The sequence below is a fragment of the Dioscorea cayenensis genome, chromosome 2 (genome assembly GCF_009730915.1).
Source record: "Dioscorea cayenensis subsp. rotundata cultivar TDr96_F1 chromosome 2, TDr96_F1_v2_PseudoChromosome.rev07_lg8_w22 25.fasta, whole genome shotgun sequence".
Taxonomy (NCBI): domain Eukaryota; kingdom Viridiplantae; phylum Streptophyta; class Magnoliopsida; order Dioscoreales; family Dioscoreaceae; genus Dioscorea; species Dioscorea cayenensis.
Genome location: NC_052472.1, coordinates 4,152,751 through 4,162,346, shown reverse-complemented (window position 1 = coordinate 4,162,346; position 9,596 = coordinate 4,152,751). Strand labels below are relative to the sequence as shown.

Here is a 9,596-nt window from a genome sequence, read left to right as displayed (position 1 = left end):
GTTATTTTGTATAAATTAATTTGTTACCTATAACTTTTATGTGATTATATAATTTAAGATAAACAAATATATATCAACTTGTAATTTTGAATTTATGGACATGTGTTTAAACATTCTATTATTGTTGTTATTATTTAAATTTTAATTCAATAATTTGAACAACGGATAAGCGGGTACCCTGCGGGTATAGCCATACTCTGTGGGAAAGTGCAAGGGTATGATTTTTTATACCCTGGAAGGTACAAGTAAAGGCACGGGTATGAAATAGGGGTCACAGGTACGGGTAAGCACTACAAGAAATAAGACTTATGGCGGTGGAAAAAAACTGCCGCTATAGGCCTCATTTTAGCCTCAACATTCTTATAGCAGCAAATATTGAATTAGGCGCTAAATCCTTGGTCGCTATATGTTTTTTTGTGACAAATGTACACTTTTGCCTCAATCCTATCTAATAGGATTAAAGCTACATAATTATCTGTAGCGGCGGTAAGTTTTGCCGCTAACTATTCCTATAGCGGCGGAAAATTTTGCCGCTATAAATTCTATAGTGGTGGAATAGTTCCACCACTATAAGACCAATAGATCTGTTTAGTATCCTATAGCGGCAAAAAAATCTGCCGCTATAGACCAAAATTGAGTAGATTCTTTAATAACTAATTAAATCTATTTCTAATATAGACAAACAAATATATATATATATATATATTTGAGACAAATTTACAAACCACAAAATTTGCTACCAAAATTTTTTAATTTAGACATTCGAAGGTTTGAAAGAACAAATAAACAAAAATTTTCAATCAAATCTGACACCAAATGCAACAAAAAAAGTTATAGAATATATAACATCACAAATGGTTTGGACTTGAAAACCCAGTTGTGTCCTTCAACGTCTTCCGAGCACACTACTACACAGCAGTAGCTTTTTTAGATGTTCCAATCTACATTTCATAACAAACAAATGAACAATTGATCTGACATAGGTGAAAATATGGCTAAAAGCATCATTGAATTAATGGAAATAAAACAAGATTAGGTAGAAAAGAACACCTTCATTTTCATCATGTAATAATTCTATACTTTGATTATAAATGGCCAGAGCTGACTCGAACAACTTATGAGCATTTGCAACACAATTAGAGTCTCTGGCAGATGCAAGGTTTGCCTCCAAGTCGATACAATTTTTGAAGAATGAGACTTGGATGAGGTAAAGCTAAAAATCTGTTTCAGGCAAAACAATACATGCTTTACTTGACTTCTATCAATCAACTTGGCTTCACCCTCTGAGCTTCTCCTTCGTCCCCCTTGCCATGGCAAGCGGGGGCCATCCCCAGCCACCTAGTCATCCTAACAAGTCCTAGAAACAAATCGCCTCCTCGCTTACACAGTCGCTTGATAACTCCCCACTTCATAATGCTGAGCTCTTAAACAAACTCAAGGAAACTACTTCCAGCTTCATTCAACTAGATGCCGATGTTGTTAATCGTGGACGTATGAAATTTAAACATGCTCTTTACGGTAAACTGTTTGGCAAACTTCCGTCGTTTGATCAAGTCAAGTCTATGCTCCTCACTAGATGGTCAGAGTTCGGCGAAATCTTCATTTCGGATTTACCAAATGGGTTCTTACTGATTCGTTGTTCCATGGAGAATGCGATGCAACATCTTCTTCTTGATGGTCCATGGTCGGTGAATGGTATCATCCTGCAACTGTCGCCATGGAAGCCATTCTTTGAGCCTTCCTTTACTTAGCTTAACTCCACTGTGATTTGTGTCCAATTTCACAACCTCCCAGTTGAATGCTGGGACGGTGACACTTTGGAAACCATCGCTAGTAACTTCGGCAGGCTTATCAAAATTGATGAGTTTACTTCAACTTTGGCTAGATCCAAATTCGCCCGTGCGTGCATCGAGATCGACCTCTCTAAACCCCTGTGTAAAGGTTTCTGGATTGGCGATGACACTCATCGGGTCTTCGTGGTCGTTATGTACAAGAGATTACCGACTTTCTGTTACTCCTGCGGCCTAGTCGATCACGGAAGTCGTTCATGTGCCTCGTCTCCGTCTAGTGGTGCCGGTGCCCTTCAGTTGCCCGCTCGCCTCGTGCAGCTGCCAGCAGAGGGATCCACCCTGGTTTCCACTAACACTGACCAACATATGGATATTTCTGATCCTATACCGACGCCTTCTCCCTGTGATCCTCAGATGGAAGCTGCCCCGATCAGTTCGAAAACCGATTATGGCCCTTGGTTGCTCGTCACTCGCCGGCGCGGCCGCGCTCGGGGCTGAGGAGGAAGCACCCGTACTGATCTCGCGACCTCGGGAGCAGGAGCTGACTCGAGTGCCGTTGTCACATAATCTCGAGGCACCCCTCCTCGAAGCATACATGGCGGATCTAGATTCAATATCAATGGGTGGTCCACTGGTCCCAAAGTGCTTTATGACAAACCTCCTGTTCCCCAGACATCCTCCTATCCTTCTCCGTCAAACCATCCCTTTACCGTAGACCCCCTCATTGAGAACTCTGCCCATGATCTCGACTGCATCATCCCTTCTCCCAACGTCTCTGTGGCAGTCACTTCTGCCCCCCACTTTAACTCTTCACCGAGTATTCCTTCACAAAATCCCTCTTCCCACACGGCTCGGGACAGTGGACCTCTTAATGTCAGTCCCCATGCCTCTCCCGGTCCCCTTAACATCATTGTTCCTTCTGACACTCCCCCCACTACCTCTCCCACCCCTTTCCATCCGCGATCATAGTCAGCATGTACCATCTCTCCATCCCAGCTCCCCCCCTCCTATCCTTCGGTCTTCTCTTCCAGAGTTCCCCTACCCTTCCTCTGCAGCCAATAACTCTCATGCTGCTCTTGTTGCGGAAGTTTTCTCCGCACTCTCTGGGGGGGACATGGAAGAGGATGGTTCTGAAGAAGAAGATTACTCTGATGATGAAGACGATGAGATGTCTGGTGACGATTGTCCCGATGATGACATGACCCTTAACCAATACCAAGATGAAGTTAGAAGAGAAGCCCTCATCAGGAAAAGCTCCCTTGAAGCTGATGTTTCTCCAAAGAAAGGAAGGGTTGACCCGGGGTGCTCGCGTGCCTAAGTCTATTCCTTCGGCTTTTCCTCTTCCCCTTCCTTAGGGAGTATCTGTTCCTATTATTTTATTTGGTTTGTTATATGAATACAGCTAATATCTTGTGTTGGAACTGCAGGGTATCTCGTCGCGGGACACCTCCTCTCAGATCTTCTGTCTTATTCGATCTCTGAAGCCTCTCATCGTTTGTTTAGTAGAAACTAGGGACAACTCTGACAGGGTGAATCGCTTTTGTAATAAAATTCCTAATAGCTGGGAGTGGGCAGCGATTCTGTCCGAAGGGTTTTCCGAGGGAATTATCATTCTCTGGAACTCCATTATTGGTCAGGTCACACCTCTTGCGTTCTCCCGTCATGCTTTACACTTGGTTATTTCCACTGTTTTTTCTGCCCAGTTTGTCATCTCTGTGGTTTATAACTCTGTTTCCTGTCACAAACAGCGGTTTCTCTGGTGTGAGCTTTCCAAACTTGCTTCCCTTGTCCAACCTTGGCTCGTTTTGGGAGACTTTAATTCTATTCTCTCCTGGAATGAGCACAGGGGTGGGGCTTTTACTTACTATTCTCGCAAAACTTGCCTTTTTTTGGATTTTGTAGCTCAGAATAATTTAATGGATCTTAAGTTTTCTGGTTCCTCTTACACCTGGTGCAACAATAGTTTGGCCACGCTCGCCGTTGGGCAAGGCTTGATTGTTGCTTGGTGAATCTTAAGTGGAACGATATCTTTCGATCCTACACTCTTAAACACCTTAATCGTTCCTTTTCGGATCACTCTCCTCTTTTTCTTACCATTAACTTTTTTCCTTCCCGTAAAAAAAGTATTTTCAGATTTGAAAATTTTTGGTTCGATTTGCTGGGTTGTCACAATGTGGTTAGGGACACTTGGAATTTCTCCCCTCATGGTAATCCCATGCATGCCTTTTTTCATCTTTTGTCCCGTACTCGGTATAAGCTTATCTCTTGGCACTCTTCGAGCATAAACAATATCGATTCTAATTTAAAAACCACCGAGAACAATATTTCTAATCTCGAGCTCTCTGATCTCAATCCTAATTCTCAAATTGCCTTGATGGACCACTACGCTAAGCTTTCAGCTCTGCAGCGTCAGTGTCACATCAAATGGGCTCAAAGAGCTAGGTTTCTGTGGGTCAAAGATGGGGATAGGAATACTCATTTTTTTCCATGCTATGTCTCGGATGAGGTCGCATAACAACTACATCTCCCAGGTTGAAGATCTTAATGGCAACGTTGTTAGTGATCCTGCGGATATCGATCGTGCTTTCATTAATTTTTTTGATAACCTGTGGAATGCTCCTTCAAATGTCACTTTAAATGTTGTTGACGCTTTACCTCCCGGCTTACCAAAACTCTCCCATTCGGACAATACCTTTCTCATTCAAGAGGTTACAATAGAAGAAGTTTTTTGCGCTCTTTCCGATCTCCCTTCAGGTAAGTCCCCTAGACCCGATGGTTTCAACGTTGAATTATACAAAAACTTTTGGCACATTATCGGCGATCAATTTTTTAGCGCGGTTCTTTACTTTTTTAAAAACTCTTTCATGCCAGTTTCTTGGGGCCAAACTTACATTGTTTTAATTCCCAAAATTGATCACCCAAAGATGGTTTCTGATTTTAGACCGATTTCTTTGTGTAATGTGTGTTTCAAGGTCATTTCCAAAATTCTAGCTAATCGCTTAAATAAGGTCATCCCTTATCTTATTGGTCCAGAACAAGTTGGCTTCGTGAATGGTCGGTGCTCTTTTGATAACATCATTACCATGCAAGAGGTCGCCTACTCTATCGAAAATGACATAGTTAGCCCCCCTAGGATGATTATTAAATTTGATATATCTAAAGCTTATGATACTTTGGATTGGAATGCAATTCTTGTCGTTCTCTCTAAGATGAACTTCTATCCCACTTGGATTTCCTGGATTAGTGCCTGCTTGCGGGCCAGCTCTTTCTCACTCCTGATTAACCGATCGCCGACTCCTTGGTTCAAATCTTCCCGAGGTGTTCGGCAGGGGGATCCCATCTCCTCCTATCTTTTCATTTTGGTTTCTCAAGTCCTCACCTCTGCTCTTAATTACGGCTTACATAGTAATTCAATTCCTGGCTTTGAGCCTAAATTATATCATAACTTTAATCATCTCATGTACGCCGACGATCTTATCCTAGTTTCCCATGCTTCTCGCAGGGTTGCTAGGAACATTCATTACTGCATGTCTTTCTACTCCAAAGTAACTGGGAAGTGTCCCAATTATTCCAAATCTCAAATTCTGTTCCCCTCTTGGTTTAACAAACATGTCACAAAAAGCATCTGTTCTATCTTAAACCTCAGCCATGCTTCTTTCCCCTTTAAATACCTTGGTATTTTGATTTCTCCCAAGCGCCTTAATGTTAACGTTTTTAGGCCTATGGTCAAAAAAATTAAGCACATCTCTGCTAAATGGAGCAATTTTCATCTTTCATACGCTGCTAAGAAGACTCTTATCAATTCCTCCCTTCTGTCTATTCCTGTATATACCATGTCTGTCTACCCTTTGCCCACTTCTATCATCTCTGAGATATCTAAAGTGCTTAGAAGTTTCTTCTGGAGCAGGAGCGGCAATGGAAAGGGCATTCACAATGTGTGCTGGAATTCTATGTTAACAGGTAAGTCTGAGGGGGGCTTGGGGATTAAAGACCTTCATCTTGCAAAACATTCATTATTGGCCAAACACATTTTTAAATATTTAAACAATGATAATTCAATTTGGGTTGATATTCTCCAAGTTAAGTACAGGAGGGTTAATTTCTGGCTTGATGTTATTCCTGCTAAATGTTCGTGGTTTTTTCGCGGATTATGCCACTCGGCCAGATTTCTTAAACATTATTGTAAAATCAATTCTGTGAATCCTGATTTCACATCTTTCTTCTGGGATCCATGAATCTTCGACATTCCAATTGCTCTCAAACCTACGTATATTAATATGAATGCCGATCTCTCCAATATCCTTGTGTCTGATCTTGTTTTGGACAATAATTGGGATTTTAATGCCTTTTCTCAGATTTTTGGTGATTTGTCTCACAGTGTCGTTTCCGAATCATTTATTGTTGATTATAATCTAAACAACAGCTGGATTTGGTTACCTAAACCCAGCTGTCACAAAATTTCCCCACCCATCTACCACCATCTTAACAAGCAATCTCCTTACTCTGATCATTGGCCTGGTTGGAATCTACTCTAAAAATTCCCGTTGCCCTCGTGTTAAGCATTTTTTTATGGCTGTGCTTTAAGGGTCGTATCTCTACATTTGCTTTTCTTAATCATCTGAATATTGGCCCAGATTGGCCCTGCCTCTTCTGCGGTCTTCATCGAGAAACCATTAATCATCTTTTCAACAGCTGTGCTAGCGCACAATATGTCTGGAACCAAATTGCCTTCAAAACAAATCAGTCCTTTTATTTTCAGGATGCTTTTCAGTCTGGAGAATGGATCACAACTCTGCGAATATTCTAGCTCTCATCGCTACTGGTGCATGGTTCATCTGGCTTTGCAGATGTAATTATGTCTTTAAAAATGAGAGGCCAAATCTAAATATCATTGCGATCAAGGCCATCGCTCATACCAGAGAGTTTGCGTTTAATTCCTGTGACCTCATTGGTAAAAAGTTTATCCAGTTTAATTTCTCTTGTATGGAAGGTCCTTTCCTCTTCACTCACGCGGCAATCAATCTGGCTCGTCAGGTAAGATCCACTGGTTTTTTTATCACTGATTCTTATAATCGTGTTTCTCTCGCAGGGTGCGTGTCGCAACCTATGAGGGACAACTCTTCTGACGAAATCTTTGCCATTGAAGTCGCTTTGCTGATGGCCATTGAACATCACATCAAAATCAGACGGATCTTTTGCTCTCAGCGTGGCGTTTTTGACATCCTGCATCGTCTTGTATCTATGCTTTCGTGGAGATATCATCAACAAACTAGCAACATCAAGTTTCTCCTGGACATCAGTCATAATCCAATCATCGACATCATCCCCCTTGCCTGGATTCAATCGGCCGCCAACCTTGCTTTGTTGGGATTTCTCTATCTGCACCTCAATCTCTTCCTCTTCGGCCGCGACCTTCCCCGCTGGATCATGAGATCATTCTCTAATCATGGTTACAGTTTCCAATAATTGTCCAATGCTCTTTCTCCTTTCTTTTTTTATTTTTCAGTGTTTGTTCCGGTTTCTTCAATCTCCTCTATTAGTTCTCTGCTCTTTCTCCTTTCTTTTGTAATTTTCAATATTTATTCTGGTTTCTTTAATCTTTAATTAAATTAGCTTCTCAGTTGAGAAGTTCTTCAAAAAAAAAAAAAAACACAATACATGGTTTAGTAACAAAAGAAAAAAATAGAATTAAAGGTAAATCCTCACTACAAGAAATATTTGATGTTATGCCATGCCAGTGAGACTATAAGACTCATTTTTGAACATATATCAAGCTATTACTTTAACAAAGAGCAGGCAGAGATTTTGACTTTTTCCAAAGAAGGTTGATGTGGGACATTTCAAATGAGAACTTGTCTTCATAAATATAACATAATAAGCAACTAAAAATAAACTAGCATAAGAAGAGTATCAGATGAGATACTCTTTCCCATCCACCAAGGTAATAAATGCACAAGATGTTTCATTTGAAACAGAACCACACATAGGAAAATAATTAAGCAAGACATCAGCACAAGAACAGAGTAATGAAAGAAAGAAACTACAATTTTAGCAATAAAAACCATGCAAGGCGGGGAATGATGGCCTAAACTAAAGAGTACAAGGAAGTTTCTTGATGAAATAATACAAGAAGAAAGAGTAGTGGAATACTTTGTCAAAAGTTCAATCATAAAAATTGGAGATTAAATTCACTTTAAGGGTAATTAACTATCACACATGCATGTGATTAGGCACTTAAGAATAAATTTACACAGAATATATATATATCTCTAGCTAAGAATCAGTATCTAAAACAAAAATCAAGGTACACACACACACACACATATATATATATATACAAATGTGAGATTAACTTTGTGCACTAGTTCAAATACTTTAATTGCTAATTAGTTATCAGTTGATTATGTTCACCTGAAGTGTTTCACATAATTCAACATCGCTCCATGATGACTCATCCAAAGGTACATTTGGATCAATGTTTGAAATTACTCTGATGGTCGATGAAGATGTAAGAACAACTCTCTTCAGACTTGTGTTCTTCTTGCATGATCGCAATACATTCAATGTGCCACTAATTGTAGGATCTAGGATTTCTAACTGTACAAAAATTAAAAAGTTAATACCATCCTTTCATGTATTTATGCAGTCATTGAGTTTGTTATTGCCTAACTTTGGATCAGATATAGGCCCTTGAACAACAGGACATGCAGTGTGAAATACACCTTCACAACCCATAACTGCACTGTCAAAGCTTCCCTCTATTGTGAGCTTAGCCCTCACTAATTTTAGTCCCTCCTTTGCTCCTTGTAATTCCCAGAGATGCAACTCTTTCTTGGTATTTTCTAATAAATCAATAAACCACCTCATAGTTATTACCTTTTGTATGGTTAGTAAGGAAAATTAAAGGATATTAATAACTGTACCTGGGTCTCTCACAGTGCCTATCACATGATATCCTGATTCCAAAAGTCTTTTGACAAGCTAAGAAGCTACAAATCCTGATGCACTTGTCACACAAACCTTTCCTTTCATGCTAGAATTCAGATCCATTTTAGATATTAGATATGAAACTTGAGTCTAATTTCTATGTATATATATGAACATGTTCATTAGCCTAGCAGTAAGGATTAAAATAGGTGAAGTTTCTATGTAATACACCAGATATGTCCTATTTGTTTTGTTCATATGCAATAAACCAGACCTTTGGGCATATATATACGATGGAAAGATATTAGTTCATAAGCATCAAGAATGATAAGTACTCTAAATAGTTATACTAGATTTTATGGGAAAAATTTCGTATCTTCAGAGCATTAGAATTGAGAGGAGCATCAGCTCCGTTGATTACATTGGAAATAACTTGCAACATGATGCCAAGCTGAATCCATCTTCTACTGTAATAGACCCATTAACAATCACCAGCATCTTAAATGGTTATATTAGTTTTCATGACAACACTTCTGTTTATGTAAATTATATACATATTATATATATATATATATATATATATAATATAAAATATAAAAAAAAATTTGAAAACCAGAACTAGTATTACTCACATTGTGAAAAGTCCATCGTCTCATGCTGAGGAGCAAAGCCGATGAACCGAACGCGGCAGCATCGGCGCCGGCGGTAGTATGATAACGATCTTCTCAACATCATCACCATCCATATCATAATTGGTGCAGCCACCATAGGCTTGCAGCAACCTTTGAAGCTCCTCCCATGACCTCGGTTTATGACAGCTATCCCCAATCCTAGTTTTGATCATGCGTTTCCACTCAGCTACATACATCTCTGGCAACA

The 9,596-nt window shown here is 39.8% G+C and overlaps 1 pseudogene; it reads right to left on the bottom strand.

Annotated features, from left to right (window-relative positions):
• Positions 1-765: 765 nt before the first annotated feature.
• Positions 766-9,322, bottom strand: LOC120277495 (annotated as a pseudogene).
• Between the last annotated feature and the right edge of the window lie 274 nt (positions 9,323-9,596).